Genomic DNA, 14,023 nt, shown 5'->3' on the forward strand with positions numbered 1-14,023 from the left:
TATATATATACACATATGTATGTATACATATACATAAACATACGTGTGTTTGTGAATGTGTGCATGTATGTGTAAAAACCATTGTTTAGTTTGTGGGTTGGCACCATCATTTACATCAGGAACAATTATTAAGATATTAATTTTATATATTTCTTAATTGGCAACGATTATGGGTACCATTCATTATTCACTCGTCTAGGTGTGTTTCTTTATTGAAAATAAGTACATATAACAAAGCAGGCGATAAAATGCAGTCGGCTAAGCGGATGAATCCCTAGAACTTATCGAACGATTGAAAAAGAGACCATGATTGCCTTCTGAGATACATTTGTCCTCCGCAGTTTAGCCCACTACTACGAGCTATAGTCCGCACGCAATGTAATGTTAACGGTAGAACTTGAATAAAGCTGGCAATCAAATGCAGGCGTCTAAGCGGATGAATCCTTAGAACTTATAGAACGAGTTAAAAGGAGACCATATTTGCAATTTGGGGGTCATTTGTCCTTTGCAGTTTAGACCACTGCAACAAATTATAGTCCCTACGCAATGTAAAAGTAACAGCCGAAAGTGAAGCAATCTAATGAAGCTTCACGTAAATGTATAAATGTGGCAGATGAGCCCCTGCAAAAGGTTAAAATAATTATCAGTCTGCTCCCGAAAACCGATGCAGAAAAGATACGTTGTGATATACTTCTGGAAAATCCTAGAAAAACTTGTACCGAAGTTTGGCATCGAAAATTGTACAATCACTAGAACGAGACACCACGCCATAGCGCCAAAGTTCCTAACATCACCATCTGCACAGAGGACCATGTGGTGCGACAGCTTGGAATTCATGGGCCTACAGCTCTTTAAAATCCTCATGAAATGCCTGAGTGAACTTCGTAGAGCTGATGTAGGTCTGTTCAGAACAAACCCGAATCTTCTCTTGTCAAGAATTCCGGATGAAGCTATCTCGTTATTATTTTGTTCACTGCCATAGGTGTCAAGAAGACACTCGGGAAGAAATGGAAACAGAATTGAAAGAAGATGCTAATGAAACTATTACTACTACTACTACTACTACTACTACTACTACTACTACTACTGCTACTACTACTACTACTACTACTACTACTACTAATAATAATAATAATAATGATAATAATAATAATAATAATAATAATAATAATAATAATAATGGGCTACAGCAAATATTCTGCTTAATACCACAGATTTGCTTGTCAGTTGTTTGACCTTAACCAGTTGAGCATGTCCCTTGGTGGCTGACGATATGTGCATCTCTGATCACGAGCAGAAGTAGTGGGGGAGCATCATAGCCATGTGTTGAGAAGATTTCTTTGGGGTTTGAATAATTCACCTTTGGAAACATTGGTGTTTTGCTCAACATCCTTAAACAAACCTTATTCAGGGACCTTTTGAGCGGGATGGGCTACTTGACCTGAAAAAAATTCTAACTGGGCCCCACCTGCGAGGTCATGCGCTGTTTATCTTGATATGAGATCACCATGTCACGCACATATGGTTGTGATGCATGTGTACCCTTATCAGACGGGTAGTCATGATGGGTATATTGGGTTTTGTATTTTTTACCCCAGTGTCACTTTGATGGCATGCACTGCTCTCTCACTCAATAATAATAATAATAATAATAATAATAATAATAATAATAATAATAATAATAATAATAATAAGAAGAAGAAGAAGATGAAGATGAAGAGGAAGAAGAAGAATGGAGAGAAATGTGATGGTAGAAAAAGATCGATGAGTCTAGAGAGACGAAATTTTCGTCCAGTATTTCAAATATGTTTTATCAGTACAGCATGTAGTGGAATGAGGAAAAATGAAATATATCCCCCCCCCTCCTCAATGAGTTTGCCAGTTCACCATCTTTTATGATGTCATAAGTATTATTAAAATACAGATAAAATGAAAGAAGAGATGTGTATAAATAGATTTCATAACTTACCGATTTATTTAAACGGACTCCGATCCAAACAATTACCATCAAATATATTAGGATAACAGATGATAGATACACAGCATACATGTATAAAACTGATGATATATTTTCAAATGAACCATTTATAATTCCGTAAGTTATAACACAACATCCAGTAATACTACTGAGTACGAGAAATCCCGAAGAGAATTTAAATGAGTCATTTACTAATCTCAGGATTGTACAGAGGGTATCATGTGTATGACATATTTCTGTAATCTCTTTATATTTCTTAAAGAAATACGAAGTGTCTGATTGCTTTTCGTTAACGTATATCTGAGCTTCATTCGCTACTTTATTAAATTCGTATATCAGTGCAGTCTCAATCGCATAGTTCATATACCATTCAAATATCACAAACATAATTGATACGCAATTAAATAAAATCTGTGGTATTAAAATAAACCAGTGATATGGATTGCTGATTGGCACAGGGTATGTTAAGAAAGTGCGAAAATTGTTACTGAAAATCAAAATTACAAATTCTATAATAGGATAGAACATAACTTGCGAGACTAGAACCATACAGAGTGATTTATAAGAATATGAAAATTTACAATTGTAAAATTTTGCATCTTCTCCAATTTCAAGTCCACCGAATGCTTCAATGATTTGTGTGACTTTGGATTCTTTGAAGATGTTTATAAGAAAGTAGAGCGGAAGAAAGTCACGGGAAAATATTACGTACGTATATAGAAATATTTCACCAGTTGAACTACGTTCTCGTTGTAGTAAACCAACAAAATTACGAATAGGGTTTACAACTACAAATATAAGATATGCGATGTAAAAGCCATAAATAAAGACCGTGTTAAATTTAAGAGATTTCAGTGATGATAGAGTCACAACTGATTTTTTGATAATATCAATTTTCCGGTAGAATTCGAGCATTTTAAAAAAATGTGTTTCATTTAGTTGCATATTTTGTGATTATGACTTCTACACAAGTCTATGTCGACAACTAAAATCTCTTACATACATACCATAAGTTGCATTTATTTGTCACTTTTCTATGTATATATATAGGCTTATGTGTTGCTTTATTTTGCTGCTCATTTGATTGCTCCATATACAATAAGTAGAAAATCAATCTCATATCGATATTTCAAAATTGATGTGTGTTACTTGAAGAAAATATTTTATATGTGCCATATAATATAACGTCCATATCTCTTTTGATGAATATCCTATTATGAACAGAAATGTAACTTCGGCTTAACTGATAAAGCTTTATTTATCACGGATAAACCAACAATATGTAAGAGATCAGAGAGAGTATTATTAAGTGGGAATAGATGTTTGTGTATTTAGATTTTATTTTAAATCAATTCCTATAGATGTTATATGAATATGTAGAAAAATCACGCACTAAGCTTCTTAAAAGGTATTAATTTCAGAACCTATATATTAAAACAATACTACTTAAAACATATACAAATATATGAATATCCATGTGTCTTTGTTGGTGATTGTGTGTGGTGTGCGTATATATATATATATATGGCTTTATTTTATCCATCGATTTTATCCAAATACAATAAGTAGCATATCAATACTTATATTCATTTCAATTAATTTGTATTCTATGGAGCATTGTTTCAAAATTGACCTGTGTTGATTGAGTAAAAGCTTTTGTAATATCTCATAAAAGAAGAATAAAACTTATCCTTTTTCTAATAGATATAAAAGCGTGAACACTTATATAATTTTTATAAACATTGCGTATTTTGTAGTCATATTGTTTTATTTACTTATTATGAAACTGTGGTATGTGCATATATGTTTCTGTGTCTATATGTGTTTATGCATGTAAGGATATATATGCTGGTATATATGAGTCTATGTAGATAAATATGTGTTTACGTGAGTACGGGTGTATGCATTCAGCTTTGTATGTATACGAGGGGATACCCAATAGAAACCGGAATTTTGCAATATTCGGCGAGCTGGCATAAATGTTAACACATCGGGTGAAATGATTAGCAGTATTTCGTCTGTCTTATGTTCTGAGTTCAAATTTCTCCGAGGTCGACTTTGATTTCATCCTTTCGGGGTCGATAAGTTAAGTACCAGTTACGTACTGGGCTCGATCTAATCGACTGGCCCCCTCCCCCAAAATTTCGGGGCTTGTGCCTAGAGTAGTTTTACATGTTTACATTTTTATTGTCTTCAGTGTATTCTCCATTTGAAGCAAATATATCGGTCCAGGCGTGTTTTCCACCAATCGAAGCAGTCCTGGAACTCTTGCGAAGTGATGTCTTTTAATACCTCTTTCGTTTTTCTCTTCACCTCTTCCACGTCTGAAAATTCTGTGGCACCAGCTTTCATCACAAGGGATGACCTTCGAGAAAAAATCCGGATCAACTTTCAATCGTTCTTTCAGTCGTGAATGCTTTTCATTTTTCTGTGAGGCACAAATTTTGCGAGGCACAACTCTTTTCATTCGCAATACCTCGCTCAAAATTCATTCGCGCGAGCTCCAGGACACACGAGACCTATCAACAAGTTCGTCAATTCTCTACTGATGTTCTTCCAAGATCAGTTCGTGAATTTTCTTGATGTTTTCATCTGTTCGGGAGGTCGACGGTCGTCCTGAACGAGGTTGGTCTTCAAGCGGCAAATGACCATTACTAAAACGAGCAAACTTATGTTTTGCTTATAGCAAAGTCTTTGTAAGTTCTTTGAAACACAACAACTGTTTCGGTCGCCGTTTTCACCGGTGGAAATCAGAATTTCACGGAAGCAAGCTGTTCCTTTTTTTCAGCCATTGCAAAAATCGACGAACAGGGGAGAAGCCCTACAAAGCAAAGAAGCTCCACGTGGCAGAACGACGTCACCGGATGACGCTTGTCGGCAGACTGATGCCTGAGGGTCGCATCAAGTGGTTGAACTACAACGGATTTATCCCACAGAGAATGTTCCTGGTTATTTTTGGTACCCACATGTATAGCTTTCTCGCGAAAGATCTATTTCAAATAGATCGCAATTCATCAATATTTTAAATTATCGAGTTTATGCGACATTCTGAATTTCCTGTAACTGATTACTTACGGAACGATATTCAATTCAACAAACAAATGAATTATTCAATCTTATACCATATATTTATACATTATATTTAGCAGTACGGTTTTCAATTTTACCCCAGGAAAATTGTTTCACATTCCTTTCGGTTTTCAAATTGAAGAATTGTTTCCCGTTGTAGTGATTCGGTTTCGTTCGGCATTGAAGATTAACTTGCACACGAATTATATTATAGTAATTAGTATTTCTAGAATTGTAGAACAAGGTAAAAACACTTGACTGTTTAGAGGTTGCTTCATCAATAAAAGTCATTGCATAATGATCTATTATTTCAACCACAGACGTTTCAACGACGAATTTTGGCGGAAAGTTTATTCAGAATGTCAGAAGGATAACTAGACACCCCAACAGTTATTGCCCAGTAAGGTAACTGTTATAACAGTCTTTCTGTCTAAAATGGTTAATAATGCTTAATAATCGAGAGCCAGGTGGTCAACATATTATCATGAAAAAAAGAGAAAAGATTGATAAATGTGGAGACCAGAAAATTGAGATCGCCAAAATATGGCTACGAGAGTCAAACAAAGTTTGTCCTTATTTTCATTGGAACATTGATTTGCGCACCATCCAACGTAGAAAAAAGTCTGGAAACTTTAGAAATACACTATAATGTAGGTGTATTGCAAAAGTCGGCATTACTTGGAACTGTGCGTATATTGCGTAAAGTACTGTCTGTCTGAGGTTCTTGTTGTGATCTTGACAGACAGTACAAAACCCCCGGTAGACAGAATATATTCAGTCAACAACATCACAATACTGGATACTGGAAACGTAAATATTAATAATAATAATAATAATAATAATAATAATAATAATAATAATAATAATAATAATAATAAGAAGAAGAAGAAGAAGAAAAGGAAGGAGAAAGAAGATGAGAAAAGAAGAGGAAAGGACATGCAATAGTAGTAGTAGTAATAGTCGTCGTCGTAGTAGTAGTAACAGCAGTAGTATAGAGAATAAAGAGTTTTAAAATTCAGGATCATGAGAAAAATGTTCATACAATAAAAAAATTTGTCATTCAAAATCCGTTTATTTGAAAAGAGAAAAAAATGGAAAACCAAATGAAAAATCAAGTGAAATGCGAACGCACGAACCGTTGCCTTCAACTAGCAAGGAAGGAGGAATACGAAAGAAGGAATGAAGCGAAAGAGACAGCGAAGTAGAGACAGAGATATTTATGACGGACGAAGAGAGTGGTGAAGGATATCAGAGAACGACACCAACAGGAAGAAACTTAAGAAACCTCATAATGTATGAAAAAAGCGTCGAAACTGAAAAGAGAGTAACAAAAATGAAAAATGTTATCAGAGTGAAAAATGGCGAACCACGAAAGTAAGAAGGGCGTGCTGTTGGAGAGAGAAAGAGAGGAGAGGGTTTAGTAGAATTAATTGGGGTGGGGGTGGGGTGGGGGGAAGAGTTGAAATAACACCATTTCAGTATAGATACGTCGAGCTGCCGGCTGTTGTAATTTTTGACGATATAATGCAGCATCTGTAGTAATTTTGTGTTAAGGAAAAGATACAAGACTGTAAAGTAAAACTGTAGTTTAAAAAACATCATATTCATAAATCATCCGATATATATTTATATGTGCCCCGATTGTCTTGTTTTGTCTGTCCTTGTGGTGTCCCCTCTTTATAAAAGCCATGTGGCTAAATAAAAGATATCAGAGTGATAATTGTTAGTTGTTACTGACATTGCAAACGTAAGAGTCTCTTTCGTTCCATGATGTCTTGATTACGATTTCATCATTGACATTGTCCGATTAACTATGTTTTGTGTGGTTTCGTCATGACACATCTTCCGACGAATTGTAGCTAAGTTTCAGAAAAAAAAAATGAGACAGAGAGAGACTGAGAGACTGAATGAGTGAGAGAAAGACCATGTGAATGAAACATAGATAGGTACAGACAGATGAGTATTTCACTCTGTGTTTCAGTCCCGTTTTAATAATGCAGCCTGGAAAGATAAATCACAGGTAGGGTATTATTGGAATAAGATATCTGATCACAGAAAGCCGAGGAAGATGACAATATATTCTACAATCTCATTAACGAATCTACTAATCCATCTTAGTTTCGGATGCCGGAAATTATAACATAATAAACATTTGAATAACCAGTTGAGAGAATTATAACGAGTATGTGTAGGAGTGATATAAATACGTTTTGTAACTTACCGAATTATTTAGACGAATTCCAGTCCAAACCATTATCACCAAGTGAGTTAGGCCAGAAAATAACAGATATACAACGTAAATGTATGAGAAGGATATATTTTGAAATGAAACATTTATAGTTCCGTAAGTTGTTATACAACTTCCACTAATACTAGCGAGTACGATAAAAACTGAAGACAACTGAAATGATTCATTTACTAATTTCAATATTGTACTCAGAGTATCATGAGTGTTACATATTTCTGTAATCTCTTTACAATAGGTAGAAAATCAATGTTATGTTGATATCAATTAGTCAACAAAGTCCTAAGCTTCTTAAGAGGCATTAGAATTGCAATATATATATATCGATTTTTCAAGTGCAATAAGTTGCATCTCGATGTTATATTTATATCTACTAATTTGTATTATAGCAGGCATTGTTTCCAAATTGACGTGCGTTAGTTGACTAAAAGCTTTTATTGTATCTGCCTCATAAAAGGAACAGCATTTATCTTTCTTAAAAGAAAGATATAAGAGGATATAAGAGCGTGAACACTTAATTAAAGATAGCGCATTTGGTGATTGTCTTGTTTTCATTATGCAACGTGATGTTTTATTGTTTACATATGTACATGTCTATGTGTCTATATGGTAGGTGGTGTGTATGTATGCATTAATCTTTCTATGTATATAGCTTTTCATCAAGTTTTCAAACACCTTGCAAATTATTAGTCTAATCAAGTTTATGCGACATTATGAATGTTCTGAAGATGTACCTCAGCACAATGAAAATTGTTCAATCTGTTATTTTAATGCAATAAAGAACTGGATTATTTTGTCTTTATAACATGTATTTATACAAAAGCATGGGTAGCTATGTAGTAAGAAGTTTGCTTCACGAATATATGGGAACTTGAGCAAATGTCTTCTGCTCTAGCCTCGGACTGACCTAAACCTTGTGAACAGATTTGGGAAACGGAAACCGAAAGTAGCCAGTCGTATATATATATATATATATATATATATATATATATATATATATATATATGTCTTTGTGTGTGTGTGTGTGTGTGTGTGTGCGTGTGTGTTTGCGTAACTACCTCTTGAGAACCGGTGTCGATTTGTCTTCATTTTCATGATTTAATGCTTCAGCAAAAAAAAAAAGTGATAGAGTAAGCTCCAGGCTTTAAAAATACTATTTCATAGTAACTGAAATAAGTTAAAGACAAAATATCGTATTTAAAAAGTACGATTTTAAATTTTACTTTAGGAAATTGTTTCACTTTGTAAGGAAGAAATGTTTCCAGTTGCTGTGGCTTGGTTTTGTTCCTCTTTGAAGAGTAACTTGTAAAGAAAGACTTTTATTAGTTTATTAATTATAGTTTGTAATAAATGTTTTTGCAATTGGAGAGCAAAATGAAAGCTTTCTTCTGTGGGGAAGTTCGTTCAGTGATGCAAGTATTTCATTGGGTGTCTATTTTATCGACCACAGAACTTTCAACGAGAAATTTTAATCTGGCGAAAATTGTGTTTAGAATGCTTGTTCTCTTACCTACTCCCTCTCCGAAAGGATAAAATGCAAAGTCGACCACGGCGGAATTTGAACTCAGAACGTAAAGACAAACGAAATACCGTTGAGCATTTCACCCGGCGTGCTAACGATTCTGCCAGCTCGCCGCCTTCATGCGGTCGATAATGTAAGAAGACGAGAAGCACAGTCCAGACCATTAAAATCAACTGAATTAGGCCAGAAAATAACAGATATGCAACGTAAATATATGTAAAGGATATACTTTGAAATGAACCATTTATAATTCCGTAAGTTGCAACACAACATCCAGTAATACTACTAAGTGCGATAAATCCCGAAGTCAACTGAAATGATTCATTTACTAATTTCAATATTGTACTCAGAGTATCATGTGTGTTACATATTTCTGTAATCTCTTTATATTTCTTAAAGAAATACGAAGTGTCTGATTGCTTTTCTTTAACGTGTCTCTGAGCCTCATTCGCTATTTTGCTGAACTCATAGATCAATGCAATTTTAATTGCAAAGTTCATATAGAAATCAAATATCACAGATACAACTGATATCCCAGTGAAAAAAGACCGTATTGTTAAAATAGGCCATCTATACGTAATTGGAGCGCGATTTGTAAAGAAAATCAAAGCATTGTTACTGAAATACGAAATGAAATGGACCATCATACAATCAGTAATAACAGTGAAGAATAAAAGGGCACACAGTAATTTAAAAGAATAGATGGACTTATAATTGTAGAATTTTTTATCATTTTCTTGAATTTTAAGCTTGTCGAATGCTCCTGTTAGTTGTTCGGATTTAGATTTTCTGAAGAATTTTATCAGATTATACATCAAAAAGTAACTCTGGAAAACTATTAAGTAAATATACACAAATCTTTCATCAGGTGTCCTATCATTCATGTGTATTACATTAATAATATCTAGAATGGGATATGCAATCAAATATAAAAAATACACTGCAGAAAAGGCATGAAAACATATTGTGCTAAATTTCAACGATTTCAGAGATGCGATACTCGGAAATAATAACCTGATATTATTAAATTTCTGGTACAGTTCCATCATTCTTAAGAATTGTGTGTCTTTGAGTTGCATGATTTTTTTCTCTCTTTCTGTAATTACAACTCTTCAATAGATACTTCAATATCAACAGCTAAAATGGCTGTCATAAAACCCAACAGGCGATATTTATATCACTGTATTAGATGTTTAAATCTTCTTTTATAATCTTCCTTTTAATGCCATGTACTGCATCATGTATGTATCTGTACTGTACTGGATGTTTTGAGACTGTTACATGTAATTTAAGTATACAATCAATATTATACTGACATCAATTAGTTTGTATTATATTATATCAAGCGTTAAAAGAATAAGAGAAAATCTTCTTAAGACTATTAGGATTAGAACTTTTACGAATAGACGAAAAGGAATATTAATATGAATACATACATATACATATACACACAGACACATACTTACATGAGTGTCTGTAGTGTCAATAAGTTTCCAGATTAGTTATGTTTAATGAATATTAACTTATTTATCTAAGTCTTTGCATCATCTCCTTCGACATCGTCTCCTTGCTCAGCAATATACCGGTCCCAGTGTTCCTGCCCCTTTTAGAATCCAGTTTGGTAGTAATTTTTCGTAAGCGATTCGAGAACTTTCTTCGATTCGCTCTGGATCCCGACAGCTGTGACATTTGAACTGTATTTTCATCTTGGGAAAGAGACGGAAGTACGCGGGTGCTAAATCCGGCAAATAAGGCGTGCGGAACCGACACCATGTTGCTTTTGGCGAGAAACTCACGAGTTACTAGAACTCTGTGACAGGATGCATGGTCATCGTGAAGAATCCAATACTTCGTCCTTCGCAGATTCGGTTCCTTTCGCCCAATGTTCTCCCTCAAACGCTTCAAAACGTTGTTACAGAACTCTCGATTGACGATCCGGCCCAGAAGGAAGAATTATTGATTCACAATGCCGTGGATGTCGATTATAACGATGATCATGCTCTTGATGGTGCTTGGGCGTGTAGATGAAGGCTTCGTCCATTGTAACGAATAGTACTTCATCTTAGTGTCATACCCGTAGACCCAAATCTCGTCACTGCTGACAACCCACGACGCCGCTGACGGAGATCTTAATAGATTTTGATGTTCTTTCTTCTCAGTGTTCAGCTGGCGGGCGACAAATTTTTCAGAGACTCGTCGCATATTCAATTCAGATTTTACGACTGTCTGGATTGACCCATACAAAACAACATCTGCAATGTCTCTGATTGTCCTCTGAGGAATCCCGTGCACAAGCCAATGAGTTTTCACCATGTTACGCAGGGTGACGCTCGTGGCAGGTCTTCCAGATTGCTCATCGCCCTCCAGGTAACTTGTTCTGCATTTGAAGCGTCTGTGCTACTCGAAACATCATATACAACCCATTTCCTCTAAGCCATAAGCTTGCTGAAACATGCTCAATGCAGCTGTAGCAGACACCCCAAGTTCGACCCAAAATGTCATGTTGGCCCTTTGTTCCAACTTCCTGATCATGACAAAAATCGCAGACTACATCATTCACGCGATCACAAAAAACAAATTTCACAACTCGCGAAGTAAAGACATCAATGCTGCAGAGAAGAATGTCTCATGTAGGCTACTGCTAGCTCTCGCTGCGCACACAACTGTGCGCTGCCAACTATTGGCGTGCTACAGAACTAGTCCGGGAAAATTTTTGATACCACATCGTAAATAGATGCGCGAAAACACTCACACACATTCTGTGTGCTTATTAATTTTACCATAAACACTAATTAGTTTATCGATAATTACATTCATACATATCGATTTATATTATACAAACTATTGTGTGCTGATTGAGTAAAATCTTTTATTATAACTGCCTCATAAACGAACAAATTTTAACGTTCGCTTAATTAATAAAGAGGCGTCAACACTTCAAGATAACGTATTTCTCAGTGATATTTCCACAATACGATACTGTGTTAACTATATATATATATATATGTATGTATGTATCACTGTGTCTTCTATATGCAGGGGTGGATTAATGGATGTAAGTATATATATTTCGCGAGATATATTTTCAAAGACGTCGCAATCTGTTAGTCATTTATATAATCGTGTTCATGGGACATTATGAATTCCCTGTATCTGAACACTTACTAAACAATATCAAATTTGGTTTTTCAGTTTCATAAACAACTGAATTATTTAAACTTATAAAATCTATTTAAGCATTATATTTCAAAATACAATTTCTAATTTTTCCCACGATAACTGGGGAATAATTTTCAAACTGTTATGTATCGAAAAATTGTTTCTCGTTGCAGTGGCTCGGCTTTGTTTCTCATTGAGCATTAACTTGTAAACAGAAACACTGGTTATATATAATCATCTGTATTTTGGAACTAGAGAGCAAAATGAATGATTTTCATTGTTGGGCGGATGGTTCACCGATACGAGAAATTCATTGACAATCTATTGTACTAAGAACAACAACAACAACAGCGACAATAATAATAGTAACGGATTCCACTATAAGCACAAGACCTGAAATTTGCGCCGAGTGGGATAGTCGATCACATAGATCCCAGTATTTGACTGGTATTTAATTCGCCTTTTATCACGAAAGGATCAAAGGCAAAGTCTACCACGGCGGAATTTGAACTCAGAACGTAGCGACGGGCGAAATACTACTAATTACTCCGTACAGCGCGCTAACTATTCTGCTAGCTGCCAATTATAATAATGATATAAGAAATGGAGACACGACAAGGTTGTAAAAGTCTTACACTGGAAACTGTGCCAGAAATAGAGAGCTGAAACTGGAAACACGTGGTACAATCATGGAGTCAAAAGACTTTCCAATTCAAACGGATAAGAAATTAGAAAACAATAACCAATAGACCCGACATTGCAATCATAGATGAGGAAAAGCGAAGCTGCTTATTTATCGAACCATCATGCCCATTTGACTCCAGAGTCGTAAAGAAAGAGGGGGAAAAACCATAAAAGAATACAATCGTTTAAAATATGTAATAGGAAGAATTTGGAGCATGCGAACAGTAAAGGTTGTGCCTAGGATAATTGCTACGCTGGGATCAGCAAGTCAGGATATAGACAAATGCCGCCGGGAGATTGAAAGAAAATGCCCGGTAGAGCTCCTACAAAATGTCTGTCTCTTGGGTATAGGAAGGATTATCAGGAGGTGAAAGATGCTGAAAACTTGTGGATACACAAATTTAGCGAAAGTAACCCACTATCCAAATAATCACAACCAGGAATATGACCGAACCTGAGACAAAGCATAATAATAATAATAATAATAATAATAATAATAATAATAATAATAATAATAATAATAATAATAATGATAATAATAATGATGATGATGATGATAATGATATGTGATCTCAAATTTTAAAGCAAACACATAATTTTCTTATGGTTTCTTAAACATTCACTTGAACAAAACTGTACAAAACCAAATATATGGTACCCTAGACATAACACCTACATGAACTTCTAACTTGTTGTCTCTTGAGGTCTCTGAGTGAGACTTGGATCCAACTTGTACAAATGCAAAACAAAAGTCAAACATAAAATAATAATAATAATAATAATAATAATAATAATAATAATAATAAAAGAAATGGAAAAACTTTCAAAATACAAAGACCTGGAAATAGAGATAACTCGAATGTGGAATCTAAAAACAGAAACAATTCCTATCATAGTAGGTGCCTTAGGTATAATAAAAAAATATTCAGACAAATACATAACAAAAATACCAGGACTTACAAATATATATAACATACAGAAAATTGCACTACTGGGTACTGCACACATTCTACGCAAAACACTTTCAATACAGTAAACATAAGAGCACCACAGCAAACCACAGCACATACCCAAGGCGCACAGAGCTGCGCTCGGTAGTGAAGTGAAAGCACGTTATAAAAATAAAACCACTGAACAAAAATAATAATAATAATAATAATAATAATAATAATAATAATAATAATAATAATAATAATAATAATAATGACAGCGAAACGGGCTGATTACTACCTAGCTCAGATACCAGGAAACCCCAAAATGGCTGAAGTCCAAAAGATAGTGCTCATGGGAACTGCCCATATCCTACGTAAAATACTGTCTATGTGATCTCAAATTTTAAAGCAAACATAATTTTCTTATGGTTTCT

At 34.6% G+C, this 14,023-nt stretch overlaps 1 protein-coding gene across 3 annotated transcripts in view; it reads right to left on the reverse strand.

Moving 5' to 3' along the window:
* Nucleotides 1-14,023, reverse strand: part of LOC149134305 (uncharacterized) — a 136,198-nt gene that overhangs the window by 38,860 nt on the left and 83,315 nt on the right. The gene's annotated exons all lie outside the window — the stretch shown is intronic.

Source organism: Octopus bimaculoides, chromosome 8, assembly GCF_046866305.1.
Source record: "Octopus bimaculoides isolate indiv1 chromosome 8, ASM4686630v1, whole genome shotgun sequence".
Classification (NCBI taxonomy): Eukaryota; Metazoa; Mollusca; class Cephalopoda; order Octopoda; family Octopodidae; genus Octopus; species Octopus bimaculoides.